General features: G+C 42.6%; 1 protein-coding gene across 2 annotated transcripts in view; it reads left to right on the forward strand.

Moving 5' to 3' along the window:
- CDH11 (cadherin 11) overlaps positions 1-24,735 on the forward strand; it is an 82,371-nt gene that overhangs the window by 31,128 nt on the left and 26,508 nt on the right. The window contains exon 1 of one of the 2 annotated variants that reach the window (XM_054296201.1): positions 10,013-10,121. The exons of the other annotated variant lie outside the window; for it this stretch is intronic. The gene's annotated coding sequence lies outside the window, so the exon portion shown is untranslated. Of the gene's footprint in view, positions 1-10,012; positions 10,122-24,735 lie in introns of those variants that run through there. 2 annotated transcript variants of the gene reach the window in all.

Raw genomic sequence — 24,735 nt, forward strand, 5'->3', positions numbered from 1 at the left:
CCCCTGTGCCCGGGCACACCGTGCCGGCTGAGCCAGCGCCAGCTCAAACTGCAGCTCGGGCAGGAGGAGCTCTCATCTGCCAGCTGTGCCCTGTGGAGACACTCCCAGCAAAGCTGCCCAAGGCTACCCAGAAGGCTTCAGTTATGGCCTGGAACATTCTTCCACCCCTGGCCAATTCAGCTGAAAAGGAAAAATGCTGTGGGAGAATTATTGCACTTACCTATTTTAGACAAGGCTTTGGCAAACAGGCTTTTCTGTGCTTTTGGGGAGAGTCACATTTCTGCAGAGCTGGTAAAGAGACTCCATTATTATAAAGTTATCTTTGACTTCTATTAGTAATTAGAATAATGGAATCATAAAATTATCTGTCTATTATCTGTGGGCTGGACAAGCCCTCCCAGCCCACAGAGTCCCAGCTGTGCCCGATGCCCACCCTGTCCCCAGCCCAGAGCCCTGAGTGCCACCTCCAGCCCTTCCTGGGACACCCCCAGGGATGGGCACTGCAAACCCCCCTGGGCAGCCCCTGCCAAGGCCTGAGCCCCCTTTCCATGGGGAAATTCCTGCTGTGCCCACCCTGAGCCTGCCCTGGCCCAGCCTGGGGCCGTTCCCTCTGCTCCTGTCCCTGTTCCCTGAGCACAACCCGACCCCCCGGCTGTCCCCTCCTGGCAGGAGCTGTGCAGAGCCACAAGGGCCCCTGAGCCTCCTTTGCTCCAGGCTGAGCCCCTGCCCAGCTCCCAGGGAGGTTATTTCCATGCAGTCTTCCTTTGCTCAGCCCCAAAAAAAGCCACTGAAACTGAGGGAGTAGCTGTGCTTCTGAAATCTGGTGAAACAGTGGAGACAGGTTCTCAGCATTTAGCCAGTGAGGGTTCTTGCTTTCTTAGTGGTGTTTTCTGTTTCATCTTGCTTTTGTTTTGTTTTTTTTAATGACCCTTTTATTTTCCTAAATAGATCCTCTTGCTGGTTGAATATAAGTTTACCACATGATTGCCAGTGGTACCCTGGAGCTCATTTACTGTTATTTAAAGAACTGCCTACAGCACCTAGGACTATCTCCACCAGGCAATATCACTGACAGGTACCAGCAGGAATTTTTCCCTAATTGTGCAGTTTCTCTGGAATATGCAGAGCACTTGCACTGTTATTGTTTGGTTGTGTGTATTTCTGCTTCACAACCATTGTTTGGAAGAAACCTCCTAATGCACTTGCTTGTAGCTTGTTATAATTACACCACAGAAAATTAAAGCTTTAGATGGCATAATGAAGAGCAGACAAATGTTAAATATTAATATTGTCAACTATTCTGGTTCATTTTGGCTGTAAACTTTGGTGTTATGAACATGTCATTACCTGCTGAAATACAGATACGTGCTCAAGTTACAGCTCCAAGAACAGATGGGAAGGCAGGTTAGCAAATAACAAAGTAACTCCATAAAAAATATTAGTGCATTGTAATTTCAGAAGTGATATCCTGAAATGATTGGTGGTGGAAAATCATGTCATCCTTCTATAAATACTGCTGAAATTCTGCAAAACTCTATTAGTTGTGAGTAGGAACTGCACAGCAGGCATCAGGAAATGCTCCTAGTCCTTTCTCATCTCCCAAGTTCTTACTCACTGAGTATTGAGCTCTGTTTTTAATGGATATTTCTTAATTTTATTAGATATTTCTTAAAAATTATATACATATATATAATATACATAAAATATATATGTGTGTATATATTATATACAAATAAATTATATTATTACAGTATCAAAATATCAATTGCTCAGTATTGTTCAGTCCTGAAAACTGAAATTACCAGTTGAAGAAGATTTGGGGGTTGTTTTCCTTTTTGAATCAGTAATGTTTATCTTGTCTGTCTGCACTTCTTTAGGCTTTCTTTTGTCCACACTTAAAGACTGCTTCATGGACAAATTAATGTGCTTGACATTGCCTTGTCCTTGATTGAGAAGCCAAGTGTGTAATGTCCTTTGAGGAAACACAAAAGGAAATGAGGAAAAGCCAGTGAGGAAGGACAGAGACAGAATGGCTTCTGGGTGACCTAAAATGAATTTACAATCCATTTTCCCTTCCTGCCACCCTCCCTAGATCTAGACAAGCTGTGACCTCTGGGAGTCTGGGAGGAGAATGGAATAGGAATAGGCAAAGGGATAAATTTGGTGCAGAAATAAGACTGAATGAAACTTTTTTAAAAGCCTTACAAATGTTTGAAGAGTCATCACAGGGTTTGCAATAGGGTCCCCAGAATGAATAATGAATCTTCCTGGGCTGACAGAGATATTCAGTGAGTTGAATGAGGCTCACAGAAATTCAGAAACATCAGATCTCTGGGGTGGCTTTGAACAACTCCTCTTTTCTTTATTTATTAATAAAAGGAAGAAGGTAGGAAAAAATGTCCCTGAGACCAAAGAATTCGGTCTCTCTTGAGTCTCTTGGACAGACTCTGAACTATTCTCCTTTATGGTATCTCTGATGTCCCAGAATTATTCTTCCTTGAATGTCTCCAGTGGACCTGGAACCAGCAGGATGATTTTGTAGAACATTTATATAAAGATTTTTCCAAAGGTTAGTTGAATTTATTTTCTGTGCTGAGTGTCCCCTACAGCTTGACTAATGGGGGCATTCAGCATATACTTCAGTGGCTCTCAATTTTTAGGTTTTCTTTTCAGATCACTAGAAGAGATTGATAAAAGAGAGCAGAAGAAAGCCAGAGGAAAGAAATAGAGGACAGCCTTCTGAAAGATAATGTAAATAGAGCACCAAATGCTAGTGAAGACAGCCTCTGGTACGGATTTGCTCTAGAGGAAGGATCTGGCCATGCATGTTTAGTGGAAGAAAAGCACCAAAGAATAGGAAAATAGCAAGGGGAGGATGCAAACCAGAAAAAAGCCCCCAAAACTGTAGGGCAAATTTGCTATAAAAATCTTTCAGTGCTGACAAGCTCCCAATCCGTGGTGTCTGACATCTGCTGCCAGTGGAAGCTGAGCTCCAGTGTGACTCAGAAGGCTTCAGAGCAGCTCTGTGTGCCTGCTGCACTGGCAGGAACTGATTTGGTATGCTCTGCATGTAGAATTTGCTTTTCCAAGAGAGAATATATACGAGCCTTTTACTGGTAGCAGCTCAAGAACAAAGGTTTGAGATAATCTGCTAGACAACAAAAATAAAAAGTCAAGTTTTTAGAGTACAAATGAAGTGCTTTTTCCACATGTAGGTCATTTGAATTATATAGGGTGTGGTACATAGAAATATTTATTTAAGCATTCAGAACTTGTATAATTTTTAATTCATATTTATTTACATGCATATACATCTCTATAAGTGTGTATGCACAAAAAGTCTGTAGCTGCTTGCTGTGGATCCAAAATGCTTCCAAATTTAGATTTTAGAGGAAGCTCAGGGAAATTGGAAACATTGAAACAGAGGGCTTGATTTATGATATTTAAAATGACAGAACACACCTGCCTGCAGGCCTCCCAACCCACTTGTATTCCTGGTACCGGGGCAGGACAGGGCTGCAGCAGCATGAGGATAATTAATACAGACTTCTCCCTCCAGGGCCCATCGTTTGCCTCCGGGCCCTCGTGACCCAAAAGCAAGAAAAAGCTGATAAAGTCATATTGTGTGGGTGAGCACAGGACTGGGCACTCATGTGATTTGCAGGGGGATTTTGGAGGGAGGTTAATTTGTTCCTTGTGAGCCCACATGAACCTTTTCTGTCCTGCTGGGTAATTTGGCCTCAGATGGGTGAGATTTGGGCTTTAGTCTGCAGACTGTCACCATCCTGCAAAGCACTGAGATGTGGTTTTGTCTCTCAGGAGAGCAGACACTGCTCCTGAGCTTCCTTTCTGCCTGGTTGGTGCTTTCCCAGCTGGGTGTTTGGCTGTGGGTTTGGCAGAGCTGCTCTGCTCTCCGGGCTCCCTGTCTGTGCCACAGCAGTGTGGGTGGACAAGGGTTGGGAGCACCAGGGGAAATGTTTGGGCAGACTACAAAGTCAGAACAGTTCATAAGAAAGCGAATCAGGCTGTTAACCTGCTTAGAGCAGAACCTTGTCTGTGTGAAACCTTCTCTGCAGCCCTCACGTGTTGTCCTGCGCAAGGAATCCCCTTTGAGTGCAGAGGTGCTTTCCTCCTGGACAAAGGTACAGGACTGTACAACATTTGAGCCAGATTCTGGTTTGGATCCTCATTTTATGTCAGGCTCCTTGTGTTGAGAAGGGCTCCTCCAGGCTGAGCCCTGTGTGTGGACACAGGCATTAGCTGTGCCCTGCCTTGGAAGCAGAGGGCAGCAGAACCATCTCAGGTGCTGCAGGGACAGTGTGTGCTCCTGTCCTGCTGCTCAGGAGTGAGCACAGGGCAGGAAAAACACCCCAGCTCTGAAATCAGAGTTATTTATTTACCCTGGGCTGCCTACAGACCTGTCACTGGGGGTGTGTGGGGCAGGCAGGTTATCCAAATTGCTCTTTTGTCCTTTCTGCTGCAGTTCTTGCCTTTTGTTCCATACCTTTGCACCTGACCATATTTCAACACAAGATGGGAACCCTTACATGTCCATGTCCACACAGAGACCTTGCTCATGCTGCTGGAGTCAGCTGTGGACATTAATTAGGTGACAGCCTTAATAACCTAAATGAACTTTGAATTTGGAGCTGCTTTGGGCGGTGCAGTTGGACCAGGTGTCCTCCAGAGCCCCTTCCCATCTATCCTGGGCTGCTCTGTTGGTTCCTGACTGTGGGATTCCCATTGCTTGGCTCAGCTGCCTGGACTCAGAGGGAAAAACAGTTTCTCCTCAAGATGACTCCAAGCATGAGCTGATTTCCTTGCTAAGACAATGGCTAGCACAGGAGCAATTTCTACACAGCCAAGGAAAATCACCCTGGTCAAGGTCCCCAGATTTGAGTTCTCCAGAAGGGTTAAATAATCCCTGTTGTACACTGAGACTTAAACCCCAGTGCAGATCCATTTTTTTATACCTAAACAGAGATAACTCTATATAAAAATATGGTGTGGTGCTGTGGTCTGTATTAGGGCCTAGAATAAAACTCAGAAAGCTGACAGGAAGCAGGTTTTGTTGAAACTGTGTTCCTGAAATGCAAATTGCAGAAATAATCATAATAATTTCATGCAAATTATATTTATACAGATGATCCAGCTTCAGGAGAAAGGGGAGTTTGGGTAGTGCATAGCACAGAGCAGCAAACACCAAAAACAGCATCGGGGAAGTCAAGTGTAAACTTTATTTTAAGACAGAACTTATACCTACATCTTTAGAACAGTTAAATTATTCAGTGAGGAGAGAAGTGAGAGAAGAAATGGGGAAGCTCTGCACCCAAACAGCAGAGATCCTCAGCTGGCATGTGGGAGCTCTGAGTTTTATATGGAACCGTGCATTTTTCAGAGGTGAAATGTTTTATAGTGTGCCTTTGCTCACTTTCAGCAATGGCTCCAAGGTTAAGTGACATGTGGCAGGGCCAGACTGCAATTCATGGTAGAACCATGGAAAGCTCACATATTCCTAAACCTTTGTGATTGTGAGCTCAAACCTGCATAATTTTTATTTTAAATTACATTAGCTTCCTTTCTTTTTCTTTTTTTATTTTACCATTTGTGATGTTGTTTTTTGCATACATTCTGAATATTTAATATAAGTAATCTGTTTCATAGGTTATGAATACTTGCATTTTTTGTAGGCTTGTAATAATTAATCACAGGGGGGGAAAAGCCCTTGAGCCACTCAGTCCATTGGCCTGGGCTGTGTAAAAACTTTGTTCCTATATTGGATTTGAATAAGTAGTTTATGATCAATAATTCAGTCAAGAAGTTTTGACTTCTCCAGGTTTTAATTCAGCCATGCAGATGTCTCTGGCACTTTGAATATGATCAGCACTCTTTGCTTAAGCAATAATTTAGATTATTAGGGTTTTTCTTTAATCATTGTGTGTGGTGTCAGTTGTGTTTCCATAGGCACTTCTCCAGCAAATTGTAATCAAATAACTATTTATGTGGAAACCTGAGGCAATGGAGTTCTGTGTTAGAAATGCTTTTTGAAGTGTCGTATTTATGGAATATTTTAGTCTCTTTCAGTCAGTTCTGTGATATTTACCAGAATTTTCATTGGGCTTGAAAAGTGTTGCAAAAATCTGGCACCATTTCATTTCAGAAACTCATCCCCGATGCTTTTGGATTTCTCTGTAAGTGGGACCTAAACATATGTAGTTAGAAATCCACAATTCAAATCCTTTTGTGATTGTGAGCAATTTGTCTCTATTTCATTGAACTCTCAGATATGCTCCCAAATTTATTTCTGGAACTGCTGTCTTGGAAATATTTAATTTTAGGGGTACAGTGGATGCAATTTTTCTCCAATTTGAGATTGTGGGGGATTTCTAATATTTTTCATCTCTTTTGATAAGAGTAATGTACCTGGGTGTTTTTTAGAGGGACAAATGTGTGTGCAGTGCATCAGGAAAAGGGAAAATGAAAATAAACAGAGGTTTGGGGTTGTTTTGGGTTTCCTCGGCATAAATTTGCGTATTTTGCGTGCACCTCGATTGTATTGGTTTATTCACTTTGCCAAATGGCCCACAAAGCTGTGAATATTTATTTAGTGCTGTTCCTAATCGTTTTTCTAATAGGGAATTATTTGGGCACAATGAAAGACATTTGTAAATGAAGCAGATAAGCGCTTTGGCAGACAAGGAGTGTTTTGTCCAGCACAAGAATTCCATTGTCCACTGCTTTAGTTGTCAAGTGCCTGGGGAGCCCAGGATTTATGGTGATGTTACAATGGCCCTTTCAGAGGGACTCTAAGAAGCTGTGAGATTCCGTTCCTCTGCTTTTCAGACTCCCAAACCTTTTTGTGGTGCTGGGACAATGCCGGATTCAGGGGCTGCCCGGGCGCTCTCCCACCGGCACTGTGCGGTGATTTCCCGGGACAATGGGCCCTGCTCCCACCGGCACTGTGCGGTGATTTCCCCGGGACAATGGGCCGCTCTCCCACCGGCACTGTGCGGTGATTTCCCCGGGACAATGGGCCGCTCCCCACCGGCACTGTGCGCTGATTTCCCCGGGACAATGGGCCGCTCTGCCACCGGCACTGTGCGGTGATTTCCCGGGACAATGGGCCCCGCTCCCACCGGCACTGTGCGGTGATTTCCCCGGGACAATGGGCCGCTCCCCACCGGCAGTGTGCGGTGATTTCCCGGCACTGTGCGGTGATTTCCCCGGGACAATGGGGACAATGGGCCGCTCCTGCCCCGCTCCCGCCGCCCCCAGAGCGGCCCTGCCTGTGCTCGGCATCCCCGGCCCCGAGCCGCGGCTCCTTCCCCCCAACAACCCTTGTCAGGCCGTGTGCTGTAAAGAGACACTGTGACAAATCTCTTTCCAGCATTGAAACTGGTTAATGGATTTATTTTTAAAGTTTTCTTGTAATTGTAATTGGACTTTGAAACAGCCTTCTATAAATACAGCAGTTGGGGGCCCTTGGCTTTTTTGCCCTTTTGTAAGCGTTATAAAGTTATTAGAACTCCTGAAGGCGTATTCAGCTGCAGAGGAAACAGGAAAATAAAAATGTTATACAATAAGTAATAGGCATCTGATAAATTAAATGGTAATAGGAAGTAAATAGGTATCTAAATATCAGTTACTCAGACTGTTTTGTCTACAGTCACAAGGATGGAAATAGTCTCAAACTATACTTTTAATGAAATTGACATCTGGAGGAGTTTCTCCTTGCTTGATGTTAATATGAAGATTTATTTACTTCTGATAATGATTAATGCTACAAAAAGTATCAGTTTGAAACCCCTGATATTTGTTGAAATGCAGAGTGACTGCAGAATAGAGGCTGTGATTGGCAGTGAAATGATCATTTGCCATTTATTATCTTTTATTCTTTGAGATGCTTGCAGCCCAGCCCACTCTGGTTCCATGGCTGGTGCCTTTGCTGGTGGCAAGGCAGATGCAGTCAATGGAGCTGCAGGTCAGGTGGGGTCTGGCAGTGGCTGTTATCAAATCTCTGAGGCTTTTAAAGACAAAAGAGCTTAAAAAATTGGATGGTGGGGATATTTAAGAGGATATTTTGAGAAGTCCTTATCCAAGCAAATTCAAATGTCTCGGGCATAAAGGAGTCTTGAGCTGCAAAGTCGTCCATAAAGGTGTTGTTTTCTGTAAAGATATTGAACAAATTGTCAAAATGAGGGAGTTTATTCAGTTTCAGTCATTCATATGAATTGTGAATTAGTTCAAAAGAGTCCTTTATTTAAAAAAAAATACTTGCAAAATGAATATATTTCAAAGTGCCATAGGTACTTCATAGTATGAATGTGTGGAGTACTTTTACCAACCAAGTGCTTTTATATTAGTGGCTCAGTCGTCACACAAATCATCACTTCACAGAGCTTAACCTTAGCAAAATGCACTGTCTAGGAATGTGCTTTTATGGCACATGTATGCCAAGTTTTTAAAAAAGACTCAATGTATTTGCAGTCGTAGCCACAGAAACCACACGAATTTATTTATTCCTTTGGTGGAGCAAGAGTGAAATATGTTTGTGCAATGCTGAATATAAAATAGCCAGTCAATGCCTGTTTCCTTTTCAACACTTGTGCTGAGAACTCTGAAATTCCACCTGTGCTGCTGAACTGGTTTTTTGCAATTAAAACTCGATTGGTTTAACAGGGATGAAAAGTGGGTATAAAATGAAGGATTGATACAGATGACGTATCATCAACAATTAAACACTACAGAAAATTACTGACTTGGATCTATCAGCCCAAATTACAGAGACTATTTCTTAATAATTAAATAATTAGTTCTAGAAATTTTCTAGAACTAATTATTCTAGAAATATTATTTTCTAGAAATTATTTTCTAGAAATTAGCTCTAGAAATTTGGAGGTGCTAGGGAATCTAGCCTGTTTTCCTTGGCTGGAATGGATCCTAGTCCTGGAATTCAGGTAGGGCTGTTTAAGTGTCTATCAAGGTCTCAGATGAATCTCAGGAATGCAGTGTCTGTACCAGTAGGTAACAACAGATCACACTGAGTATTTCCTCTGCATTCAGTCACATTACTTATATTTTATCTATATTTTACTTGTGTGAGGACATCGTCAGAAACACCTGGGATGATGAGTTGTGAAATGATGAGGTGTGAGGATGACTGCTCTGGGAAATTGTGACCATCCTTAATGTACCAATTTAAATTCAAGACTTGTCATGAGAAATGATTCAGCAGGTTTCTTTTTGTTCTTGCTCTCTTTGTCCAGACTGACTCAACTTCCTGCCCTATTTATTTAAGAATTGTAACCACTGAAACAGCTGTAGATGAACTTCTTACAGGCACAGGCGCCTCTTACGTGTTTGGGGTTTTTTTTGGGTTTGTGATTTTTTGGTGGGTTTTGTTTTGCTTTGTTTTGCTTTTTGTCTTCTCTTATGTATTTTTTCACTACTGTAGTGGCAGTTCCACTTCCTAAAATAATCTTCTCCCTTTTCCATCAAAATGATAAACCCACTAATTTTCTAATATGCCTTTAGAGCACTTAGAAATGTTCAAAGCACATCTTGCTGGTTAATGGCATCTGCAGCTGTTTCTTTTTTCACTGCAGTGTGTCTTGTCTTGGATAACATTGCCAGAACAGATTTCTTCCATAGATAACACAAAAGAGATGTGAAAGAATTTTGATATGGCCTCAAGCATTTTAGTTATGGGAACATTGTAGCAAAAGTGAGTCTTAAATATTCCAGGTTGGACAGGGCTGGGGTGGTGGGAGGCGTCATTGCCTATGGCAGGGGTGGCACTGGGTTATCTTTAAGGTCCTTTCCAAACCTGGACTTCTGTGATTCTAGGTAAAAGCTATTTATTAATTATAAGTAGTATTTAATTGCTTGTCTTTAAACTCTCTTTAAGCTGCTGAGGTAGTTTATAGGCCAGGCTTCAGTTTCCTTTTTTATGGTCCCACCAATAGTTTGGATTTCAAATGTCCTTTTCCTTCTTTGCAGCCAGAGCTGAAGTAGTGGCTGAGTGGCAGCAGAGCGCTGACAGGTGTCACAGCTCCTGAGGTGCCATTTCAGATGTGTGGAATATGCTACATCAACTGGCAGCAGGTTTCCAGTGGGTGAAGGTGAGTCCTGCATCCAGCCCTGTGATCTCCTCAGGGATGTCCATGGCTGGCACCTTGTTTCTGTGGTGTCTACAGAGTTTGTGCAGTATGGGGAACATTTCTGCAGGCACTGATCCCTCAGAGAGTTTAACTAGAGCTCCTGATAGCTGTCAGCTGTAGGACACAGACCATCCTTCTACCTCTGTACACACAGTTTGATAAGGGACAGGTTTTGAATCCCTTTTGTTGAATTTCTTGTTTTAAACATCAAAGTATCACTTGAAAACTCACAGCAGCGGAACGCTGAAGAACAGGAATGAAGGAATTTTGCTGATATTTAGGTTTACAGCTGGAAGTGATCAGTCAAACAGGTTCATAGTTTGCTTATTCTAGTGAGTGATTAATTCCACATTTGGACTCTTTCTCTGATATTTTGTGCAATACTATGGAGCTCAGTATAACTGCTCAGACTTGGGTTAGGAGAGTAACTTCATGGTGACCCTTAGGCTTCAGAGAAGGTGGAAATTGTGGAAGTATAGAGTTTAGGAAACTAGAAGTAAAACTAGTTGGATCTGCTGCTCTGATGCCTCTAATTGTTCAAATGTCTGTGACTTTCAGTTGTGCTGTTGCTGCAATTCCACAGAGGTGAGAATTGCTCATTTACAGGACTGTCCATTGTTTGTTTCTAAGTTTAACACAGAAACAGATCTGGTGTAATAGACAATAAATATCTAAATACTGTCATTTATACAGAATCAAAGGCACGAGCCCACCTGAATCGTGTGGGATAAAAAGTACAGTGCCCGGATATAAAAGTTCCTTGTCTTGCTGACTCATTCACACTTTCTACATTCAATTCACTCAGGTCCTGCTTGACAGACGCTTAATTTCAGTGAAAATCCCTTAAATGACAATTATCTTATTTCTGGCAGCCAAATGAACCAACGCTTCAACATCCTTGTGAGCTCTATGGGCTGTGTGTGTGCTGTCCTCAGGTCTGGGGAGGGGACAGCAGCAGCCAGGCTGGGTGACACCAGCAGCACTGGGCTGAATTAACTCTGAGCAAAGGCAGAGCTCAGCAGGGCAGGTTCTGGTCCGGTCTGAACACAAAAGCCACAACTGCAAACAGTGCTCAGCTCTTGTTCAAATCCAGTTTCTCAACAGAAATATTCTAAAGAGGGTTTGGTTTGAGGACGTCCTAGGTTTCAAATTCATTCCTGGGTATTAAGAAGACGTAGAGAAAATATCTGAAATTAGTTCTGCATGTCTCTGCTCCATGCACAGTTACATGAATTTTCTCACCACAGTTTTGCCTCTTTTGGCATTTTCTAATATCTCAGTTCATGGTTTAGTTCAGGCCCCTTTCTACTCCACTTGTTCTTGACTTCAGAGCTACTTCCAAACAGACTTAATTTTTAGAAATTAAAGGACTGTCAGGAATAAGCTTAAAGGAAAACAGCCCACCACTCTCACTAGAGAGTGTGAGATAAGTGAGCTTTAACTGGGTCTCTACCCAAGTTTTATCTGACAAAGTGTTGTCTTTTTTTACATGGACTTCTTTGCATTTCAGAGTTAAAGCAAATAATTTGTGAAAGAAAGCTTCCTGCAGAGAGACTGTGGGATGTTCCCTCTGCTTGGAGTGTGAAGTGTCTCCCTGCAAATGAGGAGGAACAAGAGCTGCTTTTGTTGATTATCATGTAAACCTGTGACTCCATATGCTTCCTAAATTCTCTTCCCTTCTTTTGAAGGATCTTTCTTAAATTACTTCCAGCTGTGCCTATTCAGGAATGCAAATTTCCTGTTACAGTATCTGGATAATGACAAGAGTTGAGAAGGTAAAATATTCATGTTTAACTATTGTTCATGGAACAAAGAGCAGCGGGGCAGACAGCAAGGCCCTGCTGAGCTGCTGGGGGCTGTGACACAGCCTTGGCTCAGTCACTGCAGAAGGTGACCAGGGACCTACAGGAACTGGGAATATCCTGACTGGACATTTTCTTCCTGTGCTGCATGGATTTTCTATAGTGAATTTCAAGAGACTGAGGATAAGCACAACAGATACACTTCCCTATGATTATATTATTCTGTAAAGCATCCCACAGGAATAAAGGCTCCTCAGGACCCCAAAGAAGAATACTCTCATAGAATCATAAAATCAGGGAATCCCAGAATGAGTTGGGCTGGGACCTCAAAGATCACCCAGTGCCACCCCTGCCATGGCAGGGACACCTCCCACTGTCCCAGGCTGCTCCAGCCCCAGTGTCCAGCCTGGCCTTGGGCACTGCCAGGGATCCAGGGGCAGCCCCAGCTGCTCTGGGCACCCTGTGCCAGGGCCTGCCCACCCTGCCAGGGAACAATTCCTCATTCCCAATACCTGACTGAATTTCCCCCTGCCAGTGTGAAGCCCCTGCCCCTGGCACTGCAGCTCCTGGTGCAGAGCCCCTCTCCAGCCCCTCTCTCTCCCTGCAGCCACCCCAGGTCCTGGAAGGCTGTGATGAGTTCCTCAGATGGGAGGAGAAACTGAAGTTCACTTCTTAAATCCATAAATTAGTGCTGTATAATGCATACTTTGCCTCTTTCATATGTAATATTTCATTCTTATCTAGAAAAACTATAATGGGAAAACCAGGCTCTTCACAATGCACAGAGGACATCTTGGAATGAAATTCCTCTATAGTTTTGTTTTTGCACAGATGGCACGTGGAAAGAAAATTAATTTTCCTTTGGAATCCCTGTCCTGCATGTTGAGCCCAGCCTACAAGTCAGAGCAGAGTGTTCCCTCTCCAGGTGCCTTTTATCCTGTCTCACATCTTCACTTCGCTTCTCTACAAATATCCACTTCTGTAGGTTTTTAAAAACTGAATTTTGAATTCTCAGTGTCAGCCCACTGAACAGACACTCAGTGTACCTGCAGGACTAGCTCGTTACATGTATTTTAGGATGGATATTAGTAATCTAAATGAAACAGGCTCACATGTGAGGGCAAAAGCTTTGATTTCAGTAGGATGACGCTCCAAAGTACAGGGAATCTCCAGCTGGCTCTTAAAGAAATGCCTGAGAGTGAACTGTTAAGAAGAGTAAGTGTCATTTCACATAGTCTGTGCAATGAGATGGAGTCTGAATTTATTACTTCTGCCTTTTTGGTTCTCTTCAAGACCTTGCCTGAGCTGAAAAACCTTTGGAAACATTATTGGGATAATTATAAGACCTATTCTGGTCAAACAGATACCAAAGAAGAATGCTTATTTTGTTAGGAATTACAATGGCTTCAAAGACATCAAGTGGGGAAATACATTGACACTGTCCTGTCTCTTATGGTCTCAGTACTTACTAACATGGACATTTCAGGTTTTCCTATTACTTTTTAATAGAAAATTATTTCTATGTTGTCTTGAAAGAATCTTCAATGTAGAAGAATGCTGAAATGAGTGATTTGTTTTTGGAAACAATGAAAACCTGAACTGAAATTCAGCTTTTTGTGGCAAAAAAGTTTGTTCCTGGTTGAATCCTGAAACAACTGAGTCATCAGAGACTCATCCCTGCATTTTCCAGCTTTCTGGGGAATCCCAGCCATGTCTGGGCTGCAGGGTGGAGCTCTGGAGCAGGATCTGGAGCAGCCTGGCTGGGCTAAGGAATGGGAAACTCTGAAATCCCCCCCAGGATGAGATTCCCTAAAGAATTTGCACTGCATAGGCTGCAGAGATTGGCCAGCAGAGGAGAAAGGCCATTAAAAGATTGATCCATTGACTGAAAAACTCCCCAAAACTCTCATCATTTCTGGGTCCAAATAACCTCAAATACTTGGAAATTATGCTCCAGTAAAATGAGGTGGTAAAAGATCCACAGCTGCTTCAAAGGTGAAAAGTGGGAATTAAAAGCGAAATTGGAGTCTTTCTGAAACAATTTTAATGGGAATTTGTGGATAAAACTGTTGTCAGCTTTAACAATAAATACATAAATATACAGTGTGTATATATACACACATGTATACCTATATACATATATCTCTGTGTGTATATATATATATGGATGGATATAGATATAGATATAGATATAGATATAGATATAGTTGCTCACTTTCTGTTTTAATAGTGATGGTGAGGAGGACAATAATAGCAAATTTAAAATTTATACTATAGTGTCCCCAAGAAAAATACACATAGCCAGGGCTAGAAAAATAAACCCGAGAGAAGAGTAAATAGCATGCCCTTCACATATATATTGCATATGAAAAGATGGCTGTGCACTCAGCCTTTCAAGGTTTCATATGCAATAAAAACTATTTGAATTCTGCTCAGATGTTAGTTTGCTGTCTCAAAAATTGACATATTCTGTATGCCATAAAATAAATTACAATTTAGTGTATTTAATTCTTTTGGGGTGTTTAACCCAGCCAATTACTACGTTGTTAGTCACAGTTAAAGAAAAACTTCTTAAGAATGTATCTTTCAGGAACACTTGCTGATATAATGATGCAGCAGATGCAGTTTCTGTGCCTTTCCTCATCTGTATAAACACTAATAAAGACACACAAGTAGTGATTGGTAAAATCTAATGTAATGCAAAAGTTTTTCCCTCTCCATTCCTGACAACCTGCATTTGCAAGCACTCAGTTACTTTTATTTTAAAATGGCTTTTCAATTACATTCTGCTGCTGTAGGGGAAAGCTTTTTGACAAAGGCATGACATAAACCATTTCTATTGCAGCTCCATCATAGCTTCCACAGCTAAACTAGACTGGACAGTTCATTAAAAAGAAAAATTAATAGTACAAGGTTGTAGGGAAACAATAACAGATTATGACTGGCCTGTGGCAGCCCACTGAATTCATGTAGTGGAATAAAAATGATTCCCTTGTCTCATAAATGAAGGTTTGTTCCAAGGTTTTAGGTGAAGTCTCTCCTGTTCTTTTACAGGAAAAAGGTGTCCAGTTTCTGGTCTATAAAAGCAATACTTGTAATCACTGCAGGAGAATAATGTGGATTTTTTGGGATAGAAAGCACCCATTTGATAATCATTGGATATATAATAATAAACATAATATCAAAGTGAATGGCATAGAATACAGCATACTAAACAGATACCTTAAAACAAAAAAGTAACTCTCTCAGGGCTGGTCAGGGGGAGGAGGGACAAAATGAGAACGGAGTCAGGACTTGATCCTATTTTTATTTATCTAAGGTAGTAACTGCTGTAGACCAGGCTAAATTTGCTAAGTTCAGTGTGCCAAAGCCAAAGTATTTGTGATTCCATAGCAGTGCTTTCAGGTCTGCTGCTGCTACCTGTGTAGTATCATGTGTGATTTCTCTCTTGCTTGGGGCTGTTCTTAAACTTGGTTTAACTTGTTCTCTGACTTGGTGCAACCAAGTCCTAAAGCCTCCCTCTAGATGGGAGTGCATATTTTCCCCAATTTCCTCAGGGTTCTGTGGCTCAGATTTTCTGTATAATTCTGGTATGTGTGGCAAGCAGACAGACTCAGACTTTAATGCTGTAATCCGAGTTTCATTATATTGATGCCATAAATTCCTGTCTCAGAAGATATTTCAAAGAATATGGGCTCTGGGATGCATTACCCGTTTCTTTTGGCCAGTAGCCACAGCCTCCTAATGAATTCAATGGGATAATGGGAGAGGCCAGGAAAGGGGAAGTCTGAGCCAACATAACATTTGGAATCAAAAGCAGGACTGACCCTGAAGGGTATTTTCTGGTTCTGTTTATGAACACAGTCTTCTTTTAGAAACAACAGCCTAAAATCCTGAATATTCATGGTCATGCGGTCTGACCCCCTGTACTTTTGCAGCTTTTCCCCTTCTTTTACAGGAGAACTTGGCCATTTGGCCTCCAGCTCTCCCATCTCTCCCCCAAAAGAGAGAGCAGATTACATAAGCTGCACAGCCTGGCCACTCTCAGAGGCCTCCTGGCTGTCCTGGCTGGGGTCCCTGCCATCAGCTGCACTTTGTGAACCAGGGCGTCACTGAAGCAAAAATAACCAACCAAGCCAAAGGCTCTGCCTTGACCTCCTGAGCTGTTCCCATACTTTCTTACTGCAGGCAGCATGTGTGACTTGCAGCACGCTGGGTAGAAGACATTCCCTGTTTATTCCAGAAAACGTGCTCACACAAACATGTAGCGCTCACTAATGAGCTGTTCATCCCAAGGCTGGGAGCCAGCTGCAGCCTTCCCTGCTCTGCTGGCCTGTTCATGAGCCCAAAGGTGCCAGCTGTGTCTCCTGTCCCCCTCTGCCATGTGTGAGGCCCAGGAGAGAGCAGCCCCATCCCAGAACGGGCTCACCCCTAGGGCAGCTCAGCAAGGGCTGTGCTGTGCTCTCTGCCAGTAAAGCCCCTGACCCACTGGTTATCACCCCTCTGCTGCTCCCAGCCTTAGCACAATGACCCCAAAACTGTGTCCAACAAATGGAATGACCACTGTGACCGTGGTCACAAGGGTTTTGGGGATGAGAGAGAGACGAAAATGTTGACTCTGTGATCAGAAGGCTTGATTTATTATTTTATGATATGTATATAACATTATAACTGTACTAAAGGGAATAGAGAGAAAAGTTCTCAGAAGCTAGCTAAGCTAAGAATAGAAAAGAATGAATAACAAAGGTCTGTGTCTCAGCAGAGAGAGAGCCAGCTCTGCCATGAGTGGTCAGCAAATCCAAACATCCACAGGAGACCAATCACAGATCGTCCTGTTGCATTCCACGGCGGCAGATAACCCTTGTTTACATTTGTTGCTGAAACTTCTCAGCTTCAGCAGGAAAAATCCTAACGAAAGGATTTTAATGAAAAGATGTCTGCGACAGACCACTTTTCTCCTTGTTGGTTTGTAGTCATTTGATTTGTTTTATATTTAACAAATACAGAGATAATTAATTGTTTAAGTGGGAAAACTTTCCAGCAAGGAATAGAATGGTAATGACTTTTTAACAGCTGTCAAAAGCACTCTCCCAAGCAGGGGCTGGTGCTCTCTTGGGTTAGGGTTGTCCAGTTCCCTGTGCTCCCCAGTGCTGTTGCCTGTGTTTCCTGTGCTCACACGAGGCTCACACATTGCCCTTTGCCCAGCTGAGTGCTCTGCCTCTGAGCAGCTGTGGAGTTACATCCAGGTCTCAGTGCAGGGTCCTTCAAGTCTCCATCAGTTTAATCTGCTGCAGCTTGTTGAGCTCATCTAACCCAAAAGAACAGGAATTAAAAGCCAAGAATGTTCTGTTGGCCTAAATTCTAAAGCGTCTAACCAGAGAATTGTCAGTTCTGCCACACTGAGCTCTTATACAAGTTATGTACAGTTAAAAGTGATGCAGAGGAGCCTCCCAGTCCCTGCCTTTTCCTGATGGAGAGGAGCCATCAGCTGCCCCAGGCAGAGCTATTGAGGCATTGGGGGCAGGACCTTATCCCAGAGAACTCAGGGATGGATCCTTCTCCTGGACCCAGAGCCATTGCTCTGTTTCTAACAGGTTATTTTTCCAGAGTCACTGTTAAATTTGCAAACCTGCTCCTCAGGCTGCACTTTCCCCTGGGCTCTGTAGGGCACATGGCAGCCTGTGTGGCTGTGAAAGGTGATTTTCTGGGTGTTGGGCAGCACCCTCTGCTCTCTGTGCTGCCTCTGAGCTTTGTGCAGCTCCCAGGCTCAGTGATTCCATGGCTGAGCCCTGGGCAGCAGTTTCCAGCCCCACCATCCTCCAATTTTCACATCTCCTCTCTCCTCCTGTGCTGTTTCCTGGCTGCACAAGTAGTTCACTGTGTGTGGACCAGTGCATTATTATTTTTACCCTTTCATTTCAAACATACACATGAACCCACTGTGTTACAGCACAGAGTCATCCTGAGTGAAGCAATAAGCCCAAGCAAATCAGGCAATGGCCCTTTGGTCCTTAAATAACTTCTTACAGCCAAATAAATCAACCAAATTCATAAAACCAAGGCCTGGGCAGGCCAAAAGTGGTGCTGATGCTGCCTAAGAATCCAGCTGGGTCCTACTGCCTGTGCTGGCAGCTCACTCCAGCTTGGGCATGTCACAAGCAACGGTGACACTGTCCTAAGGGCTTACAAGGCACTGAAATTTTAACAAGTTCACATTAACATGTGGAAAATTATGTTTTACACTATTTATTTAAGCCCCATTATTAAATAAGCATTTATAAACACTCCTATAGGCAATCTCATTGTCACACCATCATTCGTGTCACGTATCATGGCTGGGTTTAGTTCAAGCTGTGTTTACAAACTTCATTCAAGTGCCTGTGCATGGCCTCTGTAATTATTCTTCCTGCTTGTAATATGGATTTGCCATTTCCTTGGGTCTGATTCTAAGCTCACTTGCTGAAGCTTAAGCCAGAAGGGGTTCACAAAATTTGTATGAAGAGTTAAAAAAAAAATAAAATATCACGTTAAGCTTTTTATAGCAATGTTTACCCTGTCAGCCATCCATTGGAACAAGAAATATGTCTGTCTGCTCAGAAAGATGTTCCCTGTTCTTGGATGAATCCCCAGATCCAGTTTCTCCAGCTGGTGCCTGTCTGGTGCTTTATTCCCTCTGACCACTGGATTTCCAGGAAGCTATTTCTTGCTGTCCTTTTGCTCACCCTTGTGAGTTTTTAAGTTGGAAACACTGTCTTTGGGTCTTCAGTGTGGTGAGAAAGTAGAGGTTCAGCTTGCAGACAAGCACTGGGTCACTGTCCTTGGGTGGGATCTGGTAAAGATCCATAAAGAAATTCAGATACTGATCCACGTGGGTGATCCTTATGCAATATTATCTCATATACCAGAGAGATTTAAAGGAAAAGGAGGATGGGTGTGTCAGCATCACACATAAAGGAAAACATAGCCAAGGAATTAAAAGAAAAGCTTTAAATGGAAAGCTCCCTGTTCTTTGCAATGTGAACAATACTAGCAAGCACCAGAATTTAATTCTATGAAGTCTGAGGTACCAGACTAAGCCAGAGAACAAGGTGAACAGAGAACAAGCTTGTTCTGAAATCAGTGCTGCTTATCAGATGAATGCCAAATCCCCACAAATAAAAGGGAATCCCTAGCAAAGGTAAAAGAATTTATTCTGGGAAAAATAAAACACCTCAAAAAGTCATGAGATGCTCAACATGCTACACCTAGCAATTTTAGCCTGGTTTGGAGCCAAAGCCAAAGCACAGTTGGAACATAAAGTTACACATTTGAAACTCTGTGGAGCTGTGAAAGCCTCGTTTGCCTCTGTCAGGGCAGGTCAGGTTCCCAGAGAGGGGAGGCATTGGAGCTGATGGATGGGCACACACAGAACCCCCCCAGCTGCAGCAGCCCAGTCCCAAGGGCTCCAACACGATGGATTAAGGGACTGACTGCTCCGTTTTGTGCCCTCCTCTGGATCATCAGTCCTGGGCTCTCCATCCCCTTCATCTTGTTCACCACCCACTTGCTTTAACTCTGCAATTTGGCCTTCCAGTTCTCACCAGCCCTCTTGGGCTTAATACATAGAATTGAAAAGCTTTCTATTGACACAGCTTCCATTTTCTTTCCCTCTGCACTCCCAGGACTGTCAGCAGTCATTTAAGCTTGGTGCTTATTTCAGTTGGGAAGTTGACATTTCCTTTAAAAAAGCTAAAAAGGTCCAAAGTTTTTAAGTATTCCATCCTTCTTCCAATAAATGTAGCAAGCACCAATGTTTCTAGAAAGATTATGTTTGGTGACAGACTCTCTCATCTCTCTTTAACCTAATAGTTCCTTTTCCAGAAAAAAAACCAACATAATTACTGCAAGAGCAATTTATTTAATTACTGTTATGGGAGACTTCAAAGGAAATTGGTTGGATTAAAATAGTGATATCACCCTGGCAACATTTTGAAAAGAACATTTTGGTAGAAAATATGCTGAATGTAAGGGCATGTTTAATGTGGAGGAAAAAAATGCCTAATCCTGTTCTGGTGAATGGAGCCTTCAGCATTTTTATGTGTATATTTGTACATGCATGGCATTTTTTTTAATTATAGGTTTTTTGATTTATTTCACTTCTATAAAAGTAAATTTTTCCCTTCTACTTGCCTCATATTGAGGTCATTTCATCAAAAAATGAAACTGTTCTCGATCCAGCAGTCCTACCAAATGTAAGGTTTTCCTCTTTCTTTTCCCCAAACTCATTTTTAAGGGCACTTCAGGCATTTTCATTAATGAGAAAATTGTTATTGATGTGGAAGGTGAAGCTCCACCTGCCTGGACATAGGTTCATTCCCACTCCAGTAGTTCCATGACCTCCTGTTGGTTGAGGAAGACTTTGCTGGTGCAGAAATGAGGTTGGTGTTCCAGGACCTGCAGATTCACCCCCCCAGACCTGGTTATTGCACTCTTAAGGCCAAGGCTTGCCCTTGGCACCACAAAAGGTATTTACAGCCTCAAAATCCCTAATGCACTTCCAAAATACATCTAATGAAGTTGATTCATCGATTCAGCTATGAATATCACTAAGCTAATTTTTTAAATGCCCGTTTTTGGCCAATTTCCCACAACAAACTCTGTGAAATATCAGTTCGGGTATTTAAAATTTGCCTTTTCTGCATGGTAACAATGACACCAAACATCATTCCAGCTAAAGCAAGGCACTGCCTTAAATTTGTTGTTGCTACTGGTTCTGTCCCAGGAACAGAAATGAAATGTTTTGGCACCATCATCTGTAATTATAGGTCAGAAATAGTGCCAAGCCAGGTCTGGGATGTGTTTGTGGTTCCTGTGATCAGTTAGAAAGATGTGATGGACAGGTTTAACTCAGAATGAATTATGCTTATGAAAAATATGCTGAATCATTTGCCTTTTTTTTTTAATGGATTAGTTGAATGAAAACCAAATTTTAATTGCAAGCTGACACCAGTCCGTCTTTTTTGTGCTATTATTGTATTTATCTGTATGCTTAGCATCTCATTGCATCATCCTAGCACCTGTTGCTGGACTTTTGGGTTTGCAATAAAAAGTTGGAAATTTTGCCTTAGTTCTTACAGCCTGTGAACCCTAAAAATCCATATAATTCCTCTGATTTGTGCTCAGAGCAGATCAGGAAGCCAAAAGGAAGTTGTTTTAATGAAGATGGTGTTTTCTTTGTGTTTGTGTACTTGGGGTTTCTTAGGTTAAATGGAAATATTCTGTGGTGACTAATTACAGCAAGGCATCTCAGGAAAGAGTCATGCAAACATTGTTTTAATTATAATCTTGTGATTTAATAGCTTGCAAATAATAATAGAAATGTGAAGATTTGGTCCTTTCAGCTGTAGCCTCCCATTAGGTATTTAAACAGTGATGGTCTTCTTTATTAGTGCCACTGAGGCTGCTTTGGGAATGTGTTTGAATATTCTGAGGTTGTTATCTCATACTTTTGAGCCAAAATTGGTCTCCTCACAGACAATCTCTGCCTAGGCAAAAATTAATTATTGATTCAATTTTTCATTCAGAAGTCTCAAAGTGGCTTTTATGCTCTTTGTGGAAGAAATCTGCACTAAACTAGAATAGTTAAGCAAGCTATCAAAAGAGGAACATTCCATGGGCAGGGCTAAAGGATCTGAGCTCTTCCTTCCACAGCTCCGGGAAAGCTGGGGACAGGAGAAGGCTTTTGGCTGCTAATTTAGCCCTCACCTTTCTCTTTTTAGCAAATGTATTTGTAAAGGGAACTCTCAGTAATTCCCTGACTTGTCGAGTTTTAGAAAGATAAATGTTCCAGGGCCTGTAATGTGAACCTCTCTAAGGAGGGGAAATCTTTCCTCAGGAGCTTTCCTGCGTGAGGGAGACCAAACTGAAGGGGACAAGGGGATGGAGGAGTCCAGCAGGATTAAATTCAAAGGGGAAGAATGTTTTGTGGAGGAGCACACTGGCCACACAAAGACCACCCAGCATGCTTTAGTAGTCCAGCTTTTGGGCAGCGCTGCTGAAGCTGCCTCTGGAAATGAAGCTGTAAGTGCAGAACCACGGGCTGAATGTAGATTTCTGCTCCTGAGGGGGCTGCCAGCCTCTCAGCAAGGGGTTGTGGATCCGAGCACAAATGGACTGCTGGCTGGAAGTCTGTCTGCCTTGGTTTGGGAGCTCAATAGACCTGCCTGCAGTCATTAGTTTTTCATAGGTTTTCATCCTTTAATCTTGACTTTCTGTCTCATTTCTGGCACAAACCAAAGAGATTATCAGTCACAGCACAAATGCTAGTCAGACATGCATACATATCAATTCTTAGGGGGAAAAATATTCAGGGTTGGCTTAGCACGTAAATACAGCATTAGTGGTTGCAAGTAAGTTGACTTTAGTTGTCATTTGTGTCCTCCTCAGGCTGTCATTGATAGCCACTTACATAATAACAAAATGACTGAGACTAGCATGGGCTTGGCTGCAGCCTCGCTGGCCTTGGAGCATCCACAGAATTATGAGAATTCTAGTTTGTCTGAGGAGCACAAGAACACAATTACTATTTAAAATAAACTCTACCAAAAGCTTAGTCATTACTCGAAATGACTCTATCAATCACCATGTTCTTTAATAAGACTGCCTTTCTTATGCTGGTTGTGTTCCTGTAGAGTTTATGCTTAAAACCAGACAGCCTCTGTCACATTTATCTTAAGTGGATCTCCCCAGGGCAGCAAGTAAATGTAAAACTCTGTTTACAGCCATTTTTCATTTCCCAAGCCTTTTAATATCACTCTCTCAGGCTTATTTCTGTGTCATTCACTCCATAATGTACTAAGTTGTCTTCCTGCTTTCCCCTGCTTTATATGAGGTACAGCAAGAGGCAATCTCACCCTTCCCCAACGAGCACAAATTAAATCAGAGCTTGGGGAAAATGCCCTCCTTCCATGATGAATTCAGAGGTGGATGCTGACAGATAGCACATCACACTGTTCAGGGGGTTATTTCTCTTCCTCTTCCCTGCACAATGACTTCTGTTTTCAAAGAGCCATCATTTTCTGGCTTTGTCTGTGGTTTTGTAATGCTGAGTCTCAATGCTGCTACAGGAAAATGTGGCTACATTTCAAAAACTCTTCTTTCGGGCAGGTGGGGATTATTGGCTTTAAACATCTCAGTAATCCAATACAGTGCTATAAAACATAATTTAAAAATGCAAAGGATTAAGATTTCCTTTCATAGGATTCTACAGAACGCAGAATAGGATTCTACAAAACTTGCTTAGCATTTTTGAAGCAACTTCTATTGTCAAGATGCAAATCACCAGTTCTGTAAAGATTTCACTTCTGTATTTAGTACATACAAATCTTGCCATGACCTAGAATTCCTCTGTGGTAGGATACCTCTAGAATCTTGGCTGTTTGCTCACCAAATACAAAGTTATATATGAAGTTATATATACACTTATCTCTGTAGAATTGAAGTCTCAAATTCTAATCCTTTACATTGCAACGTAAAGCACTCCCATGCAAAACACAGAACTTGAACTGGGGGAGTGTGAGGTTCTCATTATTCAGTGCAATAACTAAGAGAATTTTTTTCCCCCAAGTATCTTTAAATTTGAGGAATTTCCTTTTCTGCACTAAATACTTTTGTCTCATAAGACTAATTATGTTTTGTGAATGGCACAGAAAACTTCATATTCATTTGCATTCAGTTGAGGGGTTTTTGCTGTTCTCTCCAGCCTGGAATGTGCTCCAGCAAGAGGGACCCAGAGCTGCAGAGGGGCTCCCAGGGAGTAACTGCTGCTGCTCTGCTCTGGGACACACACTGGGAAACATGAAATTTGCCAGCTGGCTATACAGCAGCAATGTATAGAGATCAGAGCTCTTGTCATCTAAACAAAACATTTTACATGAGACCAGTGCACATTAGCGTTTATTAAAAAATTCCAGAATGGTTAGGGCTGAAAGGGACCTTAAATCCCACCCAGTGCCAGCCCTGCCATGGCAGGGACACCTCCCACTGTCCCAGGCTGCTCCAGCCCCAGTGTCCAGCCTGGCCTTGGGCACTGCCAGGGATCCAGGGGCAGCCCCAGCTGCTCTGGGCACCCTGTGCCAGGGCCTGCCCACCCTCCCTTGTTCATTTTTTTTTCCCTAATATCTGCTCCAAATCTTCCCTCTGTCAGTTGTCCTGTCATTCCACGCTCCTGGTGCCTGATTCCCAGCACACACAGATGTACATGACCAGCCTCTAGGGCTGCTCACAGGCATGGAGTCACTTTGATGCAGAGGGAGTCCTTCAGTGTTTAGTTCTCCTATTTCCCACATGGTGAGTGAGGCCCATGGTGCTGGCACTGAGAGAGGGAGCTGTGCTGCTGCTGTGTCCCAGTGCTGCCCTGGGAGAAGGGGCTCATTTGAGGAACCAAAACTCCGCTTCCCAGTGGGATGATTTCCTGACTGGAAATACACAGGAAGCCCTAAACAGCTGGGGTACAGCTGAAGGCTGATGTTGTCTCATCTCCCAGTTCAGCTGTCCTTTTAAAGGAGGGCTTACAAATTTTGACAAAGCAGAGTTGCACCTCCCTAAACTCTGCTTAAGGGTAAATTCAGCCTGTTTTCTAGGTTTTCTAGTTGCAGTTCTAGTTTCTAGTTGCAGAAAAATGCAATAATCCTCATTTGAGTCTCGTCCAAATTTAGCACACCTGGAATTTAAAATTTTAGCTGTTTTCAGGACTAAAGGGTTTATTTGAAGAACTGGCTTTGCCATATGTGTCA

Source organism: Melozone crissalis, unplaced genomic scaffold (genome assembly GCF_028551555.1).
Source record: "Melozone crissalis strain CALT ecotype California unplaced genomic scaffold, PUWL_Pcris_2 ptg000007l_1, whole genome shotgun sequence".
Lineage (NCBI taxonomy): Eukaryota > Metazoa > Chordata > Aves > Passeriformes > Passerellidae > Melozone > Melozone crissalis.